Source organism: Anser anser (assembly GCF_964211835.1).
Source record: "Anser anser genome assembly, chromosome: 9".
Taxonomy (NCBI): domain Eukaryota; kingdom Metazoa; phylum Chordata; class Aves; order Anseriformes; family Anatidae; genus Anser; species Anser anser.
In genome coordinates this window covers 20,449,590-20,473,615 of record NC_139729.1, presented here as the reverse complement: position 1 = coordinate 20,473,615, position 24,026 = coordinate 20,449,590, and the positions used below count along the sequence as shown (strand labels likewise).

At 39.0% G+C, this 24,026-nt stretch overlaps 1 protein-coding gene across 12 annotated transcripts in view; it reads left to right on the top strand.

Annotated features, from left to right (window-relative positions):
• LOC310904146 (uncharacterized protein) overlaps nt 1-24,026 on the top strand; it is a 372,616-nt gene that overhangs the window by 141,808 nt on the left and 206,782 nt on the right. For 3 of the 12 annotated variants that reach the window (XR_014588066.1, XR_014588068.1, XR_014588070.1), the window contains one exon: nt 18,632-18,675. The exons of the other annotated variants lie outside the window; for them this stretch is intronic. The gene's annotated coding sequence lies outside the window, so the exon portion shown is untranslated. The remainder of the gene's footprint in view (nt 1-18,631; nt 18,676-24,026) is intronic. 12 annotated transcript variants of the gene reach the window in all.

Genomic DNA, 24,026 nt, shown 5'->3' with positions numbered 1-24,026 from the left:
GAGCAAATTGATATTTAATTATGAGGAATGTTTGTTTTAAATGTTTGATTATGTTTTAGATGTGCTTCAGAAGGTTAATATGAAGTTTTGCTATAACAAACCCCCTGGAATATTTCCACTGACTCCTGGAGTGAAATATTACATTTGTATTTCAAACAACTTTTGAATTAATTGTGCATCCAGCCCTTGGACAAGCCCAGAAGTTTCCTGTACAAAAGTTCTGATAAATTATGCTTTTTAGTGCCCACAACCCATTCAAAAACTGTTAATGCTTTTAAAGTGAGTGAACCCTGTGTCCACCTGAGTTGCAGTGTTAGCCCTTGTCATAACAACATTGCAGTCAATGTGTTCTGCTAGATGGTGGTTTTAAAGGAAGGTAGTTCTTAAAATATATCAGAAAGCAGTAGGAGAATGTGCTGATTGCCATTTTGTTAAATCTAGATGAATTAAAATCCTCACTATAAACTTAGTTCCATTATTTCTTACCAGGGTTGTTGTTACCTATAGAGGAAAATGCAGCCCATCAAACCTATATGCTTTACAATGTCAGTGCCAAGCAGTTGGGAGCTATCAGAGCGCTGGACCCTGCTCTAGTTGCCTTCGTCAGCTTGGCCACACCAGCAATTTGCTCCCCTCCTTCCTTACCCATATTTTGTTTTCTCTCTTGTTTTGGAAGTTCGTTGGGGCAGAAAATGATGTGAGATTTGAGACAGTATCCTTGACTTCAGCAAGCAGACCCACAGTGAAGCTCATGTTGGTTGTTATGTATACGTGGTATTTATTTCTCAGGTGCTGTTACAGTGCCTTTCTTCAGGTGCATTGAGCAGGTAATGTTTAAGGCTTTTTCTCATGATAGGTGCATTCATTTTTTAGCTTAGATTGCTCTGGGATTTCTTTTGCATCCCTAGTTAATGGGTGGGAGGACAGTTTGTGATGGAACAGCCAGCGCGGTAATGTTGAAAGGGTAGGAAGCAAGCTGTGCTGGGCCAAGGACTTGCCTCTGCAGCACGCTTCAAAGCAGCGCACGAAATATTAATCAAACAGTCAGATGCTTCTTCCTGCACAGCCTTTCCGCAGAATTCCTTGTTCTGGGTGCAGGCAAAGTCACGCTCCTCAAGGTTTCTGCAGCTCAGGTCTAGGTGGCTCCAGCAGTACCTTTGCTTAGAGGGCAGAGTCTTTGGTGAGAGCAGCTGCAAAGGGGGGGAGCAGGGAGAGAGCCCCAAACCTGGGCTGTCTGCTTTGCTCCTTCTCATCGCTGCAGCTTTACTGGGGGGCCTGCGAGAGAAGCAGCGGGGACGTGGGGGTTGTATGTGGCTGCTGGTGGTTGCACACGGGCAGGGGGAGTGCTGTGCAGACCGGCAGCAGGGAAGGACAAGGGGGACATAGGCATGACCCGGGAGGAGAACTCATCCAGGCCATAGCGATGCTGTGGCAGGGTGGTGGGGCTGCGAGCACCCCTGGGGCACGGTGCTTCTCACTGGGCTAGGTTAGGCTGTGGGGAGTTTGATATTTTCTGCCATGAAGAATAATCTCAAGACAAGACCCCACTGTAGCATTTTTATTCAGAGTATATATTATTTTATAGAGATAAATGCAGATAGGAGCAGGTCAGGATGGGGAGGGCAGGTTGATATAGGAACTAGAGAAGAGCGAACACTAGGATGGTTAAGGCAAAGAGTTAGAGATGGAGATGCTGGTGGACAACACTTGAAAATAAGCACCCTTATGCTATGTAAAGAGATTAAGAGGAGCACAAAGCAGTGTGGGGAAAGAATTGTGGGAGGAAAGATCTGTGAGGTGGGTTAGTTACAAATCTAACAGTAATTTAGAATTTTAAAACTGAGTGGCAGAAGCATAAGTATGAAGAGTAGGGCTATGTCTTTGTATAGGAGCCAGACAGTATCTGGTTCTGATGTGGGATTACAATTTTCTGTCTCTTTTTGTGATTATTACATATTTTCATAGTAAAATCCAAATTGCTGAGGAGCTGCAAAATTATATTTGAGTATCCATGTAGTGATTTGTCATTACTGTAGATTTTTGTGTCTTCACGTAGTTAATGTAACCTTTCTTGGAGAGAGTTTGGAGGCAGCATTCAAAAAATCATTTGGCTTCCCTACTTCTCCATTGGTTTAAATTGCTCTAAATGAAACCAGTATTATTTCATTTGATCTTGTAATTAAACAATGTAATTTATATCAATTCATTAAATATTTTGGCTAATTGCTTTTGCACTGATTGTATCTTGCCCTTTTTTCTTTTAATTTATTATTGGAAACAAGCAGTTATCTACTGAAAACCAGTAAGCTATAAGTGTAGAAAAGATCTTTCTTATGGTTTTTTATTTTTTTAAGGTTCTTTGATTAAAAATTGTGTTAAAATATGATCACAGAGGCCCCCATTCAGCAAAATGTTGAAGCACGTACTTTCATTGCTGTTTAGTAAACATTGGGGCTTTCTTGAATCAGAGTCTGAATGATGAAAAGCCAGACTTTCCTCAGCAATGGAAACTTTGCAACCTAGGGAAGTGAAAGTTGGTCTCGGATTAAGCAGAAGAAATTGCTTTTATTCCTTTTTCTCTATTGCTGACCTGCAGTGAGTAACCTTAGTAACTCATCTTGAGTCCCCATCTGCTCCTTGTGTAGGGTTGAGAACATTTGCTTCTTTCCAGGTATCGGTATGTGAGCCTGTCAGCTGTAAACTATGCCCAGATGCACGGGGCTTGGGTGACTAATGGAGTATGACAAATAATGCACAGCAAACAGTCAGCTTTACATTCACTGTTTAATTTGAAATCTGTTTATATGCATTCAGATAACGTTCGTTCGTAGGAATACATTCACAGAGATCAGGCTGTCAACTATTTGAGAATCTTAAACGTACTCTGGTACTTAGAAAGATCTGTTCACAGTTCACACACCTGAGTGTAATTGGACTTACTGCAGTTAAGATCCTTTGTGTAAGAGTACACGGGATGCACATGCCCTAGTGAGCAATTCAGAAACTATTCACCTGTTGCAGTGAATTCTTGCTGCTTTACTCGGGGCACCTAATTATTGCTTTTGCCCTAAGCATTTCAAACTGGGAACATACCTGACCATATAGGAAATTGCACATATCAAAATAAGCTGTGGTGTGAGAAATCTTAATGGATGAGAACGTTCTCTCAGCGTTGGTGGAACAGGCAATGGCTTTCTACACGCTGAGGGAGATCCTGCAAAATGTCTCTCTGCAGATGCTCAAACTTTTAGCTTCTGAGCAGAAATCTGATCGGTTTACATCCACCTCAGTGATACATCCATCTCACTGATGGAACAGGCCCCAGGGGGCCTGTTCTCTGCCTTGCTCTGCTGTGATCTTTCTATTACTGCCATAACCTAAAGACTGCATAAATCAGATTAAAATTTACAGTGTATTTCATGGATGTGTGTTGCTGCTGCTAACTGCCCTCTGATAACTTTATGGTGGTGTTACGACATTTTTGAATCACACTTACTGCATTTTTGCCATCTATCGTTGTTCATTTTTTCAAGCCTTTTATTCTTACTCTGTTGAGCTGGCCCAGCCAGCCAGGTTTTCCCTACCTGTCCTTTTATTTGTTTAATAAATGCAATTGTATACTTTCAAGTCTATTCCTTACATAATATCTGGTAAACTGTAGTTGGATTAGACTTACTACTTGTGGCTTTTGTCTTTTTATTTCTATATTCTAGCACTAATTACTAGTGATGTGATTAATGTTCTACATAGCTGGTACTTTGTTCTTTCTGGTTTTGAGATGTTGTTAATTAATCCAACTTTGCAAAATACTTGCAGTCCTGATCATATGTAATACTTCTTTCCGGAAACCAGAGGCTATATAAAAGCTGAGCAATTAGAGATATATTTATGCAACTGTACTTACAGAAGCTTTCAGTCTAGGTATCACTGTCAGAAGTACCAACTGCATGTAAGAGGATGACTATAAGTGATTCTTTGTTATGTTTATTTTATATAGGATTGAAACAAAGGCCATAATATCATTCTAGTGTATTTTCATAGAATGTGATAGTAAGGGGTTGTTCAGTTTGAAGGAAAAAAACAAAACAAAAAACACAACATAAAACACAAGAAGTTCTTTTAAAACTGTCTGTCTAGTTTCAAACACACTTAAAAATGTCTAATATATACCTGAAGTAAGTTCAGGTTTTCCTGTATTGATACCTTCTGTGTATGAGTATTAAATTGCATAGTGGGATGCTTAACATTAACCACACAGAATGATGTTCAGCTGGTGAAAAATGCCTTGATTTTGCTGACTTCAAAGTGAGATCATGGAGTGCATAATAGCAGTTTTGGAGAACATAAAGAAATAAATACACTACATGCAATGCATGCTAGTCACATCCCTTACTAAGCTACTGGAAGGTGATCAGATAGGACAATGGTAAGGGCAGTTCAGGAACATATCGAAGAAATAATAGCAGTTACTTTCAGAGCACTTTGGTTTATCTTGCAATGTCTGTTTTCTTTGCAGAATCACTAATGGTCACTGTTACTGGAATTGTTAAAGTGACCTTTAAATTGCTTTACAAATATCGAGTTGTGGATGCAATTTACCTTTGCACAATATTCAATTGTCTATCACAACTTAAACAAAACAGAAAAACAGAGTGCATTTCAAAGTATTTCAAGCAAACTCCTTCAAGTGTGCATGTTGTGTGGATGTTTTTTCTGTTTGTTTGTTCTTTTTTTTTTTGTGTCACCTGTAATCCTTATCTTTGCAATAATGCAATGTTAGGAGAGATTTTTTTGGCCTGAAGAATGGCTAAAATCTTGGAAGGTAATTAAAGCTTTTTTCTTTTTTTTTTCCTAGATTTTGATACTATACAACTGAAACAGCATGCAGTTTTCATTGAACTTTGCATATACCTAGGTACACTCATATACTTATGTAGTTATACATGTATTTATACACCTTTTGGAACAGGGTATAGCAACAGGAGTTCACACAGTGTTGGACTGAGCACAAATCTCTTCCTTAGCCCATCATTCTGGTGCAGCAGCTCTCTGGCCAGATATATAGCTGTTTCTCCTCTCCAATCTCCTGAGTTGCTAAAGCAACCTTCCCAACCCATATGGCAGGTTAGTTTGAAAACTAGCAGACAGTAGTTCTTCGGTTCCAGGTGACAGTGAGAAAACCTTGAGAACACTCAGCAAGCAAAGCAGCTGGCACATGGGGGACAGGCAAATCCTGTGTGAAGGTGGGACCTTACAGCTTCTTCAGCAGAAATGAAGTGCCTTATATGAGCAGCTCTAAAGTTACTCTTATAAATCACATCTATTCTACAGTGGCTATTCCACTGTATTAGGTGAACAGCATGTTTGTGTACAGAAAACAAGTTTCTCTCTCCCTGGAGGGAACCGCAGTCTTGGTATTTACTCTTTCCTAACCCATATATCGAAAGTCATTGCATTAAAACAAAGTGGAGTTCTGGTAGGTTCACATTTGCTTCCTTGATTCTCCATTGAAAATCTAATTTAAAACTTTGATGCTAGTTGTTCAGTAAAATAGGGTGAGGCTTGTTGTTTTGTAAATATACCTCCTCTCTAGTGGTGAGACACTTTCTTTTTATTTTTGCATGGAAGATTCACTTCAAGGCAAGTTTTGGATCTAAGTGCCCTCATGCATTTCTTACCTCCTGCGCATCAATATAGTTCTGTATTTTTTTGGCACCGATATTCCAAGTGATGTGACTGATATTTCAATGATGATCTGACCCCCAGCTTACAGGAATTAACCCAGACAAATGATTCTGATCAAACACTCCCCAGCCTGAAGTTAGTTTCATTGTCTGCATCAACAGAGTTGATGTTAAGATCCTGCAGTGGACTCTCAACACCACTTATGATATGAGTTGTTAAAGCTGATGCCTACTTGTTATATTATCATTGTTGCTGTTGTTTATTATTTACACAGTGCTCTTGCTGTTTGTGAGGCTTTACAGAAAATACAGATCCCTGACCCTGTGAGGCCCCCAAGCTGTTGCTGGAGGAGTGTAGGAGAGATGTCAAACAAAAGCCTGAAGTGAGGGGAGGGGTGGTGTTTATGCGTGGTGTAAGCATGAGTTTGGGTAAAGCATTGAGATGCATATGGTTACATAAAGTTAATTTTGGCTGTTTCTGCTGGGCCAGATCCTGATCTAATGGAAGATGTCCCTGCCCATGGCAGGGGTGTAACTAGATAATCTTTAAAGATACCTTTCCAGCCCAAACCATTCTATGATTCCTCTGCACAGGGGAAATTTATTGTGAAGAAAAGCAGCTTCAGCTCAGCCAGTTCCTCCCCTGGGAGACGTGCAGGTGTGCTGTGTGCCCTGGCAGGCAAGGCAGAGTGGTGTCACCCACCAGCCCCGCTGCTGAGTCAGTCTCTTGGGATGGTGGAAGTCACAGACAGGTGGCACGGAGGTGGCTGAGTTGCTAGCTGGCCCAAGCACCCTGTCACGCAGTTTGGCAATACCTTGACTTTCAGCAGTCTTGTGCTGGAGGTGGTCTGATGGGACAGAGGGCTGCCTGCAGAAGAATTCTCCACACCCCGGAGATAGATGGTGACATTCTAGCATCCCCGGAAGGTAACAGGTACAAACTTTTTTAACGGGGGGAGTGGGGAGGGAATACACCTAAGACTGATGCTCTGTAAACACAGAGACTGGAAGTTAGCTAGCTGTGTAACTAGTTGAAAGGTAATTTTTCTCTCTACAGAAAGCAAGAGAAAAATAGACTTTTGCTGTGAATACCCAAATATCATTCAGAAAGAATCATTTTCTTCACGTTCTATGGCAAAAGCAAAATGCTAGTTGTACGTGGGAACAGGACCCTGTTTACTCTGCTGCATCTCCAGTATCAGACACTACTAAGGGCTTGGGTACCCAGTCAGGTTCCTGTATCTCAATATAAATGCATGTGTACCCTTTGATCCATAGCAAACCTAAGATAATTCAATTTAGCTTGGTCAAGACATAAGGATAGAGGAACTGCAATCTTGCTTGCATTTTTATGGATGCAAAACAATATTTAAAATGCCTTCTGTACGCTGGGAATTTGAAACGGTCCTTGAGGCAAGAGGCAGAATTCAGACGTGGTATAAATCTATTGAATTCTATTGAAATCACTGCCTTTACAGTTGTGTTCACTCAGGCCTGATTTTGACCTGAAATTAATCATAAGGGACTAAATTTAACTTGACATAAATGCACTTGTGTATGCATGTATATATAAAAAGGCACAAAAAGGTGTAGTTAGCATAGAAAATAAAATGCAGCTAATTATTGCAGATCTTTTTTAAGTATGTTTGCAAGTGATGTGTTTTCAAAACAAGCTAAACAATAATTCATCAGCATGTGTACCACATGCTGGCTAATGAATAAAGTCAGGAATCAGGAAGCAAATGTAAATATGGGGTCTAATTCCCAAGTGCCAAATTAGAAGTATTTTGTGCCCACTTTGCACAGGTGCAAGTGACAACATAAGTTACAAAACAGCTGGGAATCTGGTCCCACAGTATGTTGTACTGTTCAAATAATTGAATTTAAAGTGTGGTTGCTGACTAACTAAAGCCTTTTCAATTATATTGGTCCTAATTTCCCAAACTTAGGCCTGAGAGAAGACCAGGCCATTTGACAAGATTTCCATTCAAGATTGTCCTTTCAATCAGAATCTGTAGGGTCAAAAAAAAGGCCTGTTTGTTTTATGGTGGCAGTTAATCTGTAGGAGCAGATTCAAGTTTTGGCAAAGATCTGTGGTGAGATAAAATGAAAAAGCTGCCAAACAACATTGTTAGCATGGGGAGGAGGAAGGGAGGAGAGCTGACACGACTTCCCCAAGTTAAATGCCAAACATACCTACATCATTTTCAATCAGGCTATACGAAAACCAGGGTATTTATAGCCGTAGTAAGCTTTAGTGCTCATTTACCCTGGAGGCAGTGTGTTCATTGCAGAAAAGGATTCATAATAACTAGTGCTCATTGCTACAAGGCTTTTATAGTTTACTTGAGTCAGTATAGCATAACATGCTAATAGTTTTTAAATAAAGTACATCTTAACAATTGGTTCATAGTGCCACATGATTTGCAGCTCAGTACAGAGTTCTGAGCATTGTAACTTCACGCTTTGGCTGCTTTCAAGTGCGTTTCTTTCCTCTGTTGCTTTTTATTGTCTGCATTTAAGACCTGGAAAAAAATTGGTGCCAATTTTAGGATGGTAACTCGATTGACTATTCTTTTTTTAAAATGGGGTTTAAAAATCTGCCTTCAAGTTTGTTTTTAGTTAGTCGCTGTTGAATGAAAATGGATATTTATGAAGTTATTGTCTTGGTGGGATGCTGTTTTATCTCCCAAGTCAGAAACAAGACATAAGATAGGTTTAAGGGGATCTGTTAATAAATAAACGTGATGGTGAGTCTGAATCTTATTCATTACCTGCATCACTTGACTACTGCTTTTTTTCCTGGGGTCTGGATTCAAACATAAGCTGCTAAGATAAAATCAGACCAGACAGATATACAGTTTGTGTTGCACTACGTCCTCGCACAGCTCTGTACCTGTAATGCAGGATTGCCACAGCTGCTCTCTCCTTGCGCTCTCCTCACTGCTGGGGCAGAGGAGCAGGCAGACACCTGGATTAGCTGCAACACAGCTGTTTGTGGCTGAGGAGGAGAGTGAGAAGCTCGCCTTCCCTGGGTTTCCCCTTGGTAACTTGAACACTACTCTGTGTTTTAGTCCAAGAAACTTATTGCCACCCAGAGCGCAGTCTGGCTGGTGCTACAGAGCCTGGTGGTGCCTGGTGAGGGTGCTGAGCCTACTGCTGTGAGATCCTGCCACCGGGTAGCCTCCATCTGTCTGTGCCAACTGTTGTCTCTGCTTTTTGCTGGATACTCAGTGCTTTAGGGCACAGCTTGTTCTTTTGAGAGTGCAGGATTGGAAAGAACTGTCAGAGTTATCAAGTCTGCTCTGCTGCAACTGCAGGCAGCTGTGCACTTTGTTTCATGTGTAGGTGACACCTGGTAGCATCCCTGGCCTGAATAATCCAGCTGGTTTTGTTAATAAACAGTACACAGCCATTTGCATCTTTAAATACTCTGACACCAGATAGATTACAAGTTCCCCAGTTTTCCTTTGCAGTTTCAATGTGAGCATGCAAAACAGCTTACTGGGTCACTTGGATGCTCTTAGAGCATATGTTTTAAGAGTCTTTTTTCTCACAAGCTTCCATTTTTATCTTCCATTATTTTCAAAAGTTCAGAGTTTAGGTATAAAAGTGTTTCAGGGATTGGAAATGCATCCTTAAGGAAGCATGTTGTTGATATAATAGTGTACTAAGTGTGTAGCTGGCATGGTACTCTGCTCTCTGGTTGGGTAGTTGCTAATGAGATCTTTTGAAGATGTCAGCTGTTTGCATAAAGTGTGCAGGATATCTGGGATAAACAGAGCTTTCAGCTTTTGTAAGTCTCTTAGCCACATTTTCTCTTCACAGCCGTACAATCTTTAGCCAATATGTTACTCTTCTATAGCTGGTCAGGCTTGTTGAGTGAAAATTAGGTCTTAGTGTCTTTATTTCCATTGAGTATCAGATAGCTTGGCCAACTTTAATTATGAGAACGAGCTGACTCGGTTGTTACCCATTGCTGTTTCCATACCAGAGAGACAATCTGGCCAGTGTTTCCAGAATCTTTTTGATACGGTAACTATGCAAAACATGATCTCCAAGATAAAATAATGAGAAGGTAAGGAGAGTCTTTTCCTTGACCATGGGAGAAAACAAGTCTGTACATCTAAGCCTGTCAGCTATTGTAGAGGGAAACACCTGGAATTTCAGGCTGGTTGCAGGTGCCTGACAGTATGGCACAGGCCAAGGATCAATACTGGAAGACCTGATTTTATTCACTTTATACGTTGATGACCTTAAAATAGGAACATGAAGTAAAGTGATAACACTTGTCAATGATACAATCTTGTGGAGACCAAGTTAATGTGAGATCTGCAAAAATTCAAAATATTTTAAATAGACTAGGAAAATGGGTAGATAAGTGACTTATGGAATCTATTTTAAAGAAATGTAAGGTAGAGAGGCTTACATGGCTACCTAGTGTCCTAGTCGCAGGAATTTCGTACTACCTATGGCAGCTGGCATGCTTGCAAACTTGAAAAGTAGGGAGAAGATGCAGCTGCAGGTCTTCTAGTGCTCACAGCAGCAGCAGTGTGGGGAAGATGCCTTTGTAAATCCCAAGTGACTACTCTCAGACACACAGAGGCTTATTGTCAAATGTCTGGAGCCTATACTTCAACGAAACTGTTGAAGTAGTTCCTAAGCAGAGACATTGCTAAAATTTCTTTTGGCAAATCCATTTTCAGTGGGTAGAGATAACCATCTGTGGCAACTTCAGAGACCCTTCCCTGTGCAGGGTGTACTGCTGTGGTAAAGGGTATAATAAGTGAACCCTTTTGCTTGTGTGGTAAAGACTGCAATAGACCTAGCACTAAATACAATTTGAAATATTTCATAATGTGTGTTTAATGACAGCTACATGTAAATCCATTCACATTCCAACATTGCTTGGATTTTCTAATTACAAATTGATGGTTGGTTTTGTGTTTTTAATTTCAAAGCTGCTATCTACTCACAATTTTTTTTTTTAACTGCCATACAGTAAGATTGAGAAATTGAGTTGGCTAGGACTGCTGAGTAACCCCATGAACTAATGAAGTAAACATTTGCAACCACTGTGACATGGAAATCATCCAGCTCTCCCTGGTGTACACCTGCAGAAACCTGTGATTCACCTCTGAGTCACTCTGCAAATGTTAGCAGGGCAAAGCTGACAGCCATGTAGAGGGCTCACTCTGCTGCCAGTTCTCTCCTTCTCCCCTGGAATAATGACATTAATGATGCTTCCAAATGGCTCACGGGGTTGCAAAATGAGAGATCTAAAAATCCATGCGGCAGCTTGATTTCCTAATAGGATGCATTAAGTAGGACATTGCATGTTTTACAGGCTGAAGTTGATTAGACAATAAGACTTAAAATATGTAACTAAAGTGGTTAGAAAAATAGGTTTTGGAAGTTCAGATCAAAGCTTTACAGGGGTGTGATTAGATAAATAAAATTTTAAGCCTAACTGAGCAAATAATTGCACATCCTCTGAAAAGAACAGTTCATAGGGATTGATCAAATGTGAGTCACCCTAGGCACAGATGTCTTTCTAAGAATATTCCATTTAATTTTCTTAATGTACACCAAAAGCAAAGAGATAGTGGTGCTGATCAGTGAATGCTCTTGTTTGCATAAGGAAAGGCTCTTTAAAAATAATGGAGAATGAAAAATACCCAACCAATTAACCACCAAAAAGTGATTCCGTTCCTGTTGTCTAACAGGGATAATTTCCTCTTTAGCAGTTTTTTTTCCTCCTCATTACAGGGTGTGGGCTCTCTGTTCTTTAGTATGTACTAGATCCCCATAGCACACTCTAAGTGTTTACTTCAAAAGAAATGCAAGTCTCATCGCAGTCTTTCCTCTTAAGGGTCAATTTGTATTTTTCTATGGGAACATCAGTCAAGGGAGAGCGATAAGAACCTTAGAAGCAGAAAATGAATAGATCCTAGAAGTCCATGGGATTCTAACTGTAGAAGGTTGCCTCTTGAGGTAAGGAATGGAGTTTGAGGATGAAGCAGGAAGAGACTGGAGCATATGCAGGTTCAGGGGATTCCTGGAGAGGGGAATCCCACTCTCTGAGGACAGACACTTTCAGAACCTTCCTCTTCCTCCCTTTAGCATTGGTTTTTGTGAATGCACATGCATATCCCTGTCCTCTGAAGGGTGTATAGCTAAGGAGGATACATTAACTTTGCAGAGAATGGCCTGACAGGGTGAAAGTCTGTCCTTACAGATTTTGGCATGTGTTCCATTTATTGCAACAAAGCCAGAATTTCAACTTTGCTGTTTCCGAAGGATAAAGAATAATAACAGGGAGCTGGGCTTCTTCCAGCCCATTCCTCAGATCTCCCTCTGACACAGGGAGTGCTGATGAAGTGAAGCTGTGGAAAAAGTAATAAGAAAAGGATTATAAAAAAAAATCCTTAGAAATAAATCATCTGCGCAATCCTGATATATGCAGCATTGTCATATCAAAGTTGCTATACAGAAGTTGGGTATCTCACTGGTGGAATATATTCCTTATTCAAACATTCCTCATGGTTTACTTTACTTGTTCACTCTTTGAACACCAAGCTGTTAAATAAGGCATGCACAAACCCAAGGAAAATGCAGTCTGCTCCTGTTTTCCCCTATTGTATTTTTTATGTCTCTGCAGATTGCAGTAGGCATCTTCTAAATGCTTCCAACAAGCCGACAGTGGTAGAACTAGCGTATCCATTGGAAGGTTAGAGTTAGTAATAAAATAAAGGCTATTGAATTTCACTTTAATGAGCAGCTTGGAACCATGACTAAATCTGCTTGTTCTTAATAAAAGAGGGTACCTGACCTTCTGTCTGGAGCTCTTTCATTTCATATAATACCTAATTTCTGAAGGCATATGTTTTCTCACTGTTCCCTCTATTCTCCCCCTCCTTCACCTTCATGACAAGCTTTCATGGCATTAACTGAAATGTGACGCAAGTGGGATAACTCAGAAATTGTCTTGAGGTGCTGTGTAGGTTTTGGTATGTCTCTGGCATTACAGTGTGCTTGTCAGCTCTAGGAGAACTGGCTAGACCACGTGAACCATGAATTGCAAGCACCTTTCATCTATACTTCGCAGCTAATATAGAAATTTTCTTAATGGAGTAAAAAGTGAATTTTATGATTCTGACTTTGAGACCTATTTGTGATTTTTAATAGAGTGGATAGGAGCTAAACAGTGAAATAATGGGAGTGAAATTCCCACTTGGTTTCCAGCCTTTGCACTCCTTTTGACTGACTTCCTTCATAATTCAGTTCTTGCATTCACATTTAATGCCTACCTGTTTCCTCCTGTAACTTATATTGTCTACGTGAGTTCCCTAGCCATCTTGGGCTGGAGAACCAAAGACTGTAGAAAGTTTGTCTCTATGAGGTGAAAACAATTTGTTCTGTGATTGAGACCAAGGGGTGTGTTTTTTTCTGACAAGGCGAAAGGTTTTCCTTTATCTAACACCAACTAGCTTTCATCGATGATTAACACTGCCGTTTGTGATGTGTCCTTAAAATGGTTCCTTTCCTACTCTCACCTCTTAAATCCTCCCTCATGTTGATGATGTAAATATATGATATGTGTTTGTATAGAAAAGGGCTTGGTCTCATGTACAGAAGAGGGGGGTAAGGGTGTGCAGCACTTTAAGGTAGCAGCTTAATATTTTGGAAAATCAGACATGTATCAGCAATTTCTCCTTGCAGCTGAGAAATATATTTATAGCTTGGTATTTCTAAAAGAAAAAAACAAACAAAAAACATTACTAGTTCTAATTGAAATGGTTAGAATTGTAGACAGCTAAAATAAACATTTTTACTGTCTCATTTTTAATAGCTATACACTTAATTTTCTTCTGTTATATTTTGAACTTAAATTGATAATTTTCTAAAAAAAAGTGTGGAAGGATGAAAATTTCTTTTATTCCAATCAACACCTAGAAAATGTCTTTTAATTTTTCAAACACATTAAAACTGATATTCAGGAAATGGAAAACAACTTAATTTGGGTCATGTATTGAGTGCTTACATGCCTTGAAATGAGGCAGCTATTGGAAATGTCTCAGAGGAAGCATATTGTGTTGTCACTGTACTTGTGGAGAGGAATCTCCAATCTTCCCCCTTGCTAAAACTCTTTGGGGTAAACATGTTTCTGTGAAAGGGAAGGTTAGTTCTCATTGCCTCCAATCTGGTAGAAACTACATGTCTATGCAAGACAGAGAAGTGGTTCAAGTGTGAATTTCTTTTCTGTTGTACCCCTACTCTGTTAGTACCTCTTGTCTTGTTCCATCTTGGTCTAGACTTATACCGGTGATATTGATTTCAAATCTACTTTATGAAGAATTCAGTGAAAGAAACTATATTCAAGATTATCCTGGGGTTTTGTTGTTGTAATTTTACGTCTTAGGTTCATGTCTGGAAGTGATTATTTGAATGTGGCAATTAACTCACTTTCAAGAGGATGCAACATACAAACTTGCTGTTGTTGCTTCTTGATATAGTGTGTTTTGTTCAGAAGAGGCTTATTTCATTACTATCTTTTACTACAATTTTTATTTTTCTCTAATATGTGAGTGGCATTTTTTTTTTGGAGGGGGAGTGTAGATAAAATGAAAAGGAAACAGGGATTTAGCAGGGTCCAATCAAGAGTTAATTAGATATTTGTGTGACAGACAGCATAAGCATAGCCCAACTAATCCCGTCTTTTGTGATTTCAGTCTGGAGTAAGGCTCAGACCTGGGTAAAAGTCAGTAACACTGGCAGATTTCTGTGAAATGTACACAAAGGTGCATTTGCTAAGTATCTCTTCATGGGAATGTTCCACAAAGCTCAAAAAAGCCACATGTGTTCTTAACATCCACAGCCATTAGGTCACAGTATGTTGAAATTCTTTTCAGTTTCAGAATTTAGCAGTGGCAGTTTCAGTTAAAATAGGAACTGGTCTTAAAAAATAAACCCACATCCATTCAGCTTACTGTGAGGAACAGAGCCGTTTGTTTCATTTCAAAATCAGCAATAGCCTTATGAGAAAATGTGATCCTTGAGAGGATCCTCAGGACGGTTGCCTGGAGTCAAGAAATGCACGGCCTTAATAGTGGGACCTTAGGAGAGTCCTTTATTCTCTCAGTATTTTGGTTCTCCTTCTATAACGTGTTGTAATTACATTTGCTTAAATCACAGGGATTCTGTTATGTGCTCAGATAATTTGTACTGGCCATGTAAGTGCGCAAGTAAGGCAGCAGTGACTTTCTTAAAATCTAATGTGGAAATGCCCTCTTATGCAGTGTTTCCTAAGCCCTCTGCTTCAATGGTATCAATCAGAAGTCTGATTCGGTAACCTAAAAGCAAGTAAAAATGATGCTGAAGCTGAGCATGCTGTCTAGCTTAGAAGTTTACTTCTGCTCCTTTCCTGGATCCTCATGCTCCTCTTGGCCAGGCAGTTCTTCATTTATTCTTGCTTCCCATCATCTCCTTTCCAGGATTGGTGTGTGGGACTTGGGCTCTTATATAGGACTGTCAGAGAGCAAGGAAACTGTGGTGTGAAACGTTTTCATCCCACTGCAGGAGCGGCTCTGTTCTGGTCAGCCAGACTCTTGCCTGTAATGTTTGGACTTGGTCCAGTGAACTGAAGTAAGTTGGTTTCAAGCAGCTTCATGTATTTTCCCAAAGAGTTTTCCCAAGCGTATTATCTACTGCTGCATTGTGTTCAGTGGTTAGCCTCAAAGAAATGGGTTACTAATGTATTCATGTCATTCTTTTCTCTACAATCAGCCCTGTGCCATTAAGTAGGTTCGTATGACCTTCAAATGAGACAATAAAGACCTGAACCCAGTTAGTTACTAGCCGTTACTTCAAGCACACCTTTCATTCAGCTTGGCTGGCTGCTCAGGGGTCTGAGTGAAATGGTTGAGCTCTCCAGCTCTGCACTGGATCTCTTGTACTATTTTTGAGTGGACAGGTGTCCGCACCGCCCAATCACCACTCGGCCAAGCATGTTATCATTAAATATTTTGGCAAAGTGATCAACAACTCTAGGTGGCCTGATGGTCTCCTCACACCCAGAGCTGACTTGGGGTGAGCCATGTTCATATGGGGCTTCTCAGGGCAGCACTGCAGTTATTTGTTTTCCCTGTAATAGCTGGAAGGCCAGGTTAAGGGATTGGGGAAGTTCAGTGCTGTATAAATATAGATTACTTCTCTTTCTTCTTTTCTATGCATGGTTTGTTGATTTTTGCAAAACAAATACTAAAGATTGATTTATGTAAAAAGCAGAAAAGGACATCCCTTTTCCTGAAATATCTGAGAACTGAAACTTTTTGCAAGTATAATTCAGTCTTATTCTAATTATTTTTAAATGCTGCCTGTGCAGGACCAAAAAAAAAAAAAAAGAAAAAAAAAAGAGGGGGAGGGGAAGGAGAGGAAAAAAAAGGTGTGAGCTTTTACAATCTTATTCATTCCATCAATGTAAAAGCTTTTTATTTGGCTTCAAAGCGAGTCTACTACTTCACAACAAAATTTCATTATGTCCCAGCTGAGTTCTGTTTAATGGAATTAAATTTCACCCTTTCTAATTATCTTTTGGAACAGACAATCTTTACAGAATAATTAGTAATAGAAGTACACAATGGATCATTGTCTTTATTACTTGCAAAGAAATTCTAGATGCTGTACTAAATCTTGAGGTATGATCTCACAAAATGTAAAGTATCTTGCCCCCTTCCTCCTAAATTATATAACATTCAACATAGTCAACATAATTTAGGCACAATGGGTGGTAATTTTGCTTCTTTGAGATGACCAGCTTTAAGTTGCTGTAATAGAATAACTTTCCTGATCCCATTCTAATTAAGCAAGACTACAGATAGGCAATCATTTTGTCTTCAATTAATTTTCAAGATTTCTAAACGAAGGACTTAACGTCCTTTTATTAAGGAGATAAAAACAACTGTATATTTCCTTATCAAGCCTCCAGTTTTCCATCAGTGGTCATTTATATTGTGGCATTGTTTTAAAAAGCCTTTTTCCAATACTGCTGAAATGAAGTTAGCAATCACACAAGGACGGGATTAAAAAAGATAAGTACCCCTGCAATGAATGAACACACACAATCATAAATTAAATGATGTATTCCTGGCATAGATGAGAGTCATTTAAAATATAGGGTTTCCTCCTCCCTGGCTTTTCCAAATATTATAAAAAATTATTAAATCTTCCTGGATTGTATCCCAAGGCATAGTTTTCCTTTTTAAAAACATAGAGAAATAACTAAGTGAAAAGGTAATGGATTTTGTAGCAAAATGGGCTGTTTCTCTAAGAATTGGTTTGAAACTCACCTTTCATTGATTTAAAATTTACCTCGAAACAAGGAGAGGAAAAAAAAGAAAATATGTAAGAAAAATGGGTAGGGTCCTCCTTGGACTGCTAGTCTTTATAATTTAATTTGTTGAGAATTTAAAATTACATTAATTGTGCTTAAATAACTGACATTATTTGACACTGCAACAACAGAGCAACGGAAATGAGTGACAAACGCACAAAAGACTTTTGTTATCTTTGTTTGTCTGCCTGAATAAATCTCAACAAGTAGTTCAAAGATTTAAATTTATAGCATACTTAATCGTCATTAGATGGCCAATCCTATTGACTCTAAACTGCATTTCACTGATATTGAATAGTTTTGGCATCCGCTTCAGTTTGACTCATCAAGAATCTTTATTGTCAAATCATTGAAATTATGTAAAGAGAGGTCATAAAAAAGATTGTATACAGTGTTATGCTATACGTGTTGTTTTTAATGTTCATCTATTTTTTTCCAATTTATAAAGGTGCTTGTTTATGTTATTTCAATACTACAATGGTATTCAGAAATACAGATTGTGAGAGGGACAACTAATACATGTTTTCAATTTAGAAAATGATTATTTGGAGACTTACCTTTCTTGCATAAATTGGTGTATTGACATTAGTCCATAATACCACTCATCTGAGAAAAGTGAGGTTGGTTGTCCCCATCCTTCCAACAGGCAGTACATCCTGACTGCATCCCATGGGCTGCAGTGGGAGCAAGCCCTCTAAAACAAAATAAGGTGGCTAGAACCAGCTGGTCATAAATGTCTGGCTGTGCAGTTATACAGACACGTAGTTGTACCTAGTTATCTGAGTGCTGTATTAATGCTCTTTGTATATCCATTTACCTATAATTATACAGGAAAAATGCATACTGTACTGTCTAGCAGCAAAAACCTCTTATGAGTGTCTGAGATGAGGTGGAAAAAAATAACTCCAAACCCTTATCAAGATCTCTTATTAACTGCTCGCTTTTATGAAAAATCTCACAAAATAGGCATGGCAAACTCTGGAGTGAAATGAAATATGCATCTGTTCTATTTGCTATGAAATATCAGTACATAATGTGTACCAAACACCGGTAAATACATGTATCACATCAAGTATACTAAAGTAAGCTATTAGTTATATTGCTTTACAGTCCTACTTGAGAAGAGCATCTCAGCAATCCTCAGTATGCTGTTGAATCAGCGGCTCTTCGTATGCTGTCAATTTTAATGAACTGTAGGCTTAAAATTAAGCAGGTATTTGAAACTGTTCTGAGGGATAGGGATGTGTTAATTATTAGGTTTGCTACAGAACTAGTAAGTCAGGAATTTATTTAGACTTGTCTTTCTTTCCATACGTATTGAATAAGGTACTAGTGTAAATCCCATTAACCTTGTTTTTTCACATGTGTTTTGCTGAACAGGGTTGTTACTCTGAATTGGGACTCTAGGAAAAAAAAGCTGATGTCGGAATCAGTGCAGTACATGAGAAATTAGAACAAGTTCAGGACCTGCCAAAGAGATTTACCTCCATTAAAAATTCTCTACTTTGTTACATAAAATTAATAGTCAAGTTTCTTTTTTTTTTTCTTATTCTAGAGCAGAGAGGAACTGGAACCAGAAACAGAGAAATTGAGGGACAGGTATGCATACAAATGTGTAAGAGATTTGGATATTCTTAGCCTTCATCAGTGACATTAACTATTCTATCTGTATGGTCTGATTCTGAGTCCATTGACAAAAGCAGTTATATAAAAACATTGAATTTGCTGGAGTTTTCCAATAGAAATGAGATCAGAATTTGGTCCATCTGGATTGAACACTGATATTTGGCAAGGGGGTAATTTCCCTTAGGTGTTGGCTGTTTAATCAATCAGCTGGATGCTGTTATTTCAGACTGATTGTGAGATAAATCAAGAAAAAATATCTTTTCCTTTAGGCTCACTTCACTCTCTGCAGGTGAAGTACTTTTTGTCCTGTTTGCAGACAGCTGCTCCACTACATCTTGCTTTGAACTTATGGTCTGCTTCAACACATTAGCCTGAGTAAAATGAATAGGAGATTTTAAGCACCTACTGAAACTCTTATTCAAAGCAATTATTATTTTTCTCTTCCTTTTTTCAAAAAAAAATAATATATATAATACGAAGGGTTGAATTGTGCTCCCTGTCTTTCTGCAACTCCCATGTATCCTTGCACAGTAAGCACTCTGTGGGCAAGGTCAGAAGTATGCATGTTAAAATTCTGGAGGGAGGGACATAAATGTCATCCTTTTTTATTAGCAATTTTTCTCCCTCCTTCAGTAAACTCAGACAACCGATTCATTGCCATTTATGGGAGAAAACCAAATTCCATTATTCATAGTAAATTCAAAAAACTGGGTCTTCCAATTCATAGGAGACTGAGAGATTTACTTATGATATGCTTACTCCTGAAGAGCCCAAATCTCCTGCAATAAGCAACTTCCAGTATCTGTGAGAGGAGCAGAACTGGGACTTTAACCCTTGGTCTTTGTATTGGCATTTGAAAGGATTTCCCTTTGAACAGCACAACTGAAGGCCCAGCTGGATGCTGAACAATCGTTTCCTTCTGATGATGTAAATAAATTAGTAAAATGTAACATTGAGGTGAAAAAATACTAACTGGTCTCAGTAACGCCTGACTATCTTGCTATTTAATCTCAGTTGTACACTACTAAGGACATGCTAGAGTGCCTGATGTCTTTGCCATGCTTTAAACAAGGACATAATAGTCAAGAGCACTAGTGCCTTCTTTTGAGTGTAGCAGTGTGCTATTAAGCCGATAGGATCAGTAAACTTCCTAAAGCCTGCAGGATGAATTGATGTTTTTCAAAGACTTGTTTAGGAAAACAAGGGAAGCAAATGTTCATAGTCTTTTAAGCAATGGGGAAAAAGAGAGAAAACCCTCAACAAGGGATTATTCCTTTGTCGATTCTATTCTGACACAGAAAGAGAATGTGCACTGATGATGTTTTGCTTTTGTTTAAATACTTGTTTGTGCTACTCTGGTAGTGGGGAGGAGAAAATCTGTCATGTCAGTAGGATGCAATGAGCAATGGGAGATATATAAACGGATCGGTTACATGCAGAACCTAGTTCATGGCTTCAGTTCATATACATAAACCTTCATATTCAGAAAGGTAGAAATATACCATGATGAGTGGTCACTGATGGGCATAGAGACAATTAAAAAAAAATTAAAAAAAAGAAAAGTCACTGTGTTAGGCTGAGATTGTGTTTGGTTTCCTTAATATAAAAATACCCAACTTAGTAACGTTAGCTTGCTGGTGGTGGTGCATATAGGTGATTCTTAGAGGGATTTCTTCCATGGTGTTTTGGTTGGAGAACGCTTGGTTTATCTTTCTTTTAGCCAGAGGGATAAAAGAACCCTATGGATCCTTGCTCCTCTGGGGACTGCAGATATAATTTATGGGAGAGTCGAGTCCAGCTTTTTATTTCCATATACACCTAAAAACTGATAGAGTTTGGCATGAGACAGGTTTAGATAATTGGTGTAAGAGTCTTTCTTTACTACGAGGTGTGGTGAGGCATGGGAGCAGGTTGCCCAGAGAAGCTGTTGGTGCCCCATCATTAATAGGAGGAAAATGGACTTGAAGACCCAGAGTGGTATTTCCATGTTAGTTCTCCAGATTAGTTTGGCTCTCTATTTTCAGTCTCCATAAGCACCTCCACAGATAAACTTTATTAGCACAAATGTCCACAGAAACAAACGTTGGGCTTCAATGCATGCATTTTTTTCCCTGAAAATAATAGTTGATTGCTAATTTAAGGATCAGAGAATGTGCTTGGCATTACATAAGATGCATGCGAAAATAAATAAAAACCAGCATAACTCTCGGAGAAAACACAAGGTTGGCTGGACTTGGGTTACATCCACTACAACAGTTTCCATATAATCAAAGCTATCGGCGCATATACCTTTTTATTTTTCAGGAGGAATGCTACCTCACAAAACTGTTGGCCACTATTCGTGCCCCTCAGCTGTTTCAGCATGACAATTTGCGTGTGTTGGGGGGGAGAAGGTGACATTTGGATTCTAACTGTGCCAGATTAAAAATAAATCCTGATGAGAGAGATTCTAACTGAAGATTGATCATTGTGCTGGTTTGCTGTTGTGGTATCCCAGCAGAAAGGTGGCATAGCGCTGGCAGCAGGGTCTAGGGGAGCCTAATAAACAATGCAGAAACATTTTATTTTTAATTTATTTATCCTTATCAATTGACTTTGCAACAGAAGTGATTTAAGGTCTCAGTCTCTCCTGTGTCAGTGCTGTTGAATTCCTGTTAATGTCCCTGTGAGCTCTTTGCCCTTATATTCACCTTGTGGAAATATTTGTCAGTGGCCTGATTCAGCACTCACAGGGATGTATGGGAAGACACCTTCTGATTAAAAAGGGAACTTATAGCAGCATCTGTGTTCTAGAGAGTCTCTTTAGGGGGACTGTAGTGTCTGGTGCCTGATTCTCCACTGCCTTATGTGTTGTGTTACCATTTGTTTATGCTGGTGGTAGTGCATAAATCTGTGCTCTTCTGATTTGGAAATATTATATACACTCTCAGCACTAGGTGCAAGTGTCTGCACAAAGTGCAGAGCAATGGTGAACTGGATTTAACCAGTCCAAGGATATTTTTATAAGTCAGGATGCTTAGGAGCAAAGAAGAGTCCTTTAAATGTCATAAATGAAAGGGTATTCACTTTGTAAATTTATGTGCTGTAGATATTTACAGAATTAAACGTACAGCTACTTAGCCTTCCTCTTGAAGGGAAGCTTTCTTGGCAAAGTGTTTACAAAGCACAAGTAAATATAAAGAAATAGTTCTCTGTACATTGTTATACTTTTTAAATTACCCTATCTATAAGGTCAATAGGGAATTGGCGTAATCACATAGTTGAATTTGTTTAAAGTTGAGACTGCAGCATAAGAGTTAGGATGCATTAAATTTAGAACTAGATTCTGACACACATTTTTTTTCCTAATAAACTGTTCTTTACGTAACAGAGAAATCAAATCTGAAAAAAATAAATACAACTTCCTCGCAGAAATCCCCCATAATTGCTTATGTTTATACTTCTGCAGTCATCTCTGTGTATAACTCAAATTCCATCTAAAAATTCCCTTCTTTTTCTTTTGTTTGGAAAGGAGGGTTTAACAGAAGTGTAACTGCATTTGAATCCAAGAGATTGTTTTTGCTGTAAAACTCTGAAGAGCCTATTATGCTACTGCCCTGTCTAAAGTAATGTAAAGTGAAGCTGTTCCAGTATGAGTAATGATGTGTCAGACTAATTGTTTTGACTAGCTGGGCATCCTCTGAGCTCACTGGATCATGAATACAGCAGCTACATCAGGTTTCATGCCACTGCACTCTGAATGAGGTGTTTGCCTCTCACTGTTGTTTTTATATATTTTACGTTGCACCTATTGTGTTATATTTTTGCTGCTCGATGTTTGTCAATATCATATTTTAAAATACCATGGAAGTGTTGAGTGCTGTACAATCATTGCCTAACATTTAAAGAACACTATTTTGTGAGGGACAACCTGCTGTTAGTTTGAATATCAAGTATCCCATTTACATTTTGGTGGATAGTTCAGAAATTTGATGTTTGCCAAATATGAAGTGTTGAAGAACACTTCATGTGCTGGATTAGTTCACTGTTGTGATCCCCTTCACAATGAGCAGCCATCTAATAAAATTTTGTATGCACGAATTTACATGACTGCATTACGCTATCTTGCGGGTGACGGTTCAAACATGCAGTAAAAAAAATCTCCAGATTCCTTTACTGTTTTTATCAGATGGGCACGAGATCATTCAGAAAAAAAGGAAACCAAAAGAAAATATTTGCCTCCAGCTATCCAAAAAAATCATTCATAAATCAGCTGTAGCCAATAGACTGGCAAATAGTTGATCATGTGTGTTAAACTATTTTGTGACAGATAATAACAAATGATTTTAAAAGTTCACTTGACATTTCACACAAGTTAAAACTTTATAATATTATGCACAGTAATAAAAAATAATATTATGTAAAGTCTCCTTAAGCTGTTGCCAGAAAGCTTGCTTTGTCTTTCAGTGTGAATTCCACCAGAGGAGTCCAGAAACCTATCAAAAACTGTGATTTGTGGAAACACACACAGTTCACATCTTGTTTACTCTTCAAATATCTCCTCGTTCGTGCGTTTTGGTAACACAGCCCAGAACACCTTGCTGACTTGAACCCCCCACCCTGCGTAAAACATAATAGACAGGGTTGGTGAGATTTGGTACAAAATAAGGAGCTTTAATTAATTTTAAATGGTGCTTTTCAGAGTGTCAAAAGCTCAGCCCACTGAAGTGGAAAAGGGGGTTAGAGTGGCTAGAGCCTGGCAACACAGCTAATCTAGGCACTCCTGAGCAAGCTCATTTCAAATGCTGACATCAGTGCATCGGCATTTCGAGGTAGAGCTGCCTGGGGACAGTGAAGGGAATGAGCCACATTATAGAGGGACCTACTAGTGCAGGGCTGCGAAGTTACAGGTCTGTGGCAGCTTCTGTGACAAGGGCGCATTGTCACAGCGCGGGGCCTGTGCTGTGGGCACGGTGCACCCTTGTTTGCGCTCTCAACGTTTGGAAGTAACCCAGACAAACTGGGAGCTTGATGCCCGGTGCACACAAAACCCTTAGATGGAGGCTGTAGAAATACTGACATGGATTAGATACAACGCTGTGGACCGTGCTTTCAGTCACTAAATAGGACAGCTCCGTTGCAGCAAAGCTGCTGCTCTGCTGGCCCAGGACATTTAGATGGTATTTTTCAAATCAGAGGTTACACGTTTGCTTTAAAAGAGAGCAGAACTGTTCCCATGTGAAGATTCAGTTTTAATTTTCCAGTTTTAATTTCCAGTGTAAATTGAAACATGTTTTGAGTAGTTCCTTGTTTCTTGTTTAAAAGGCTAACTTGGCTTTTGAACA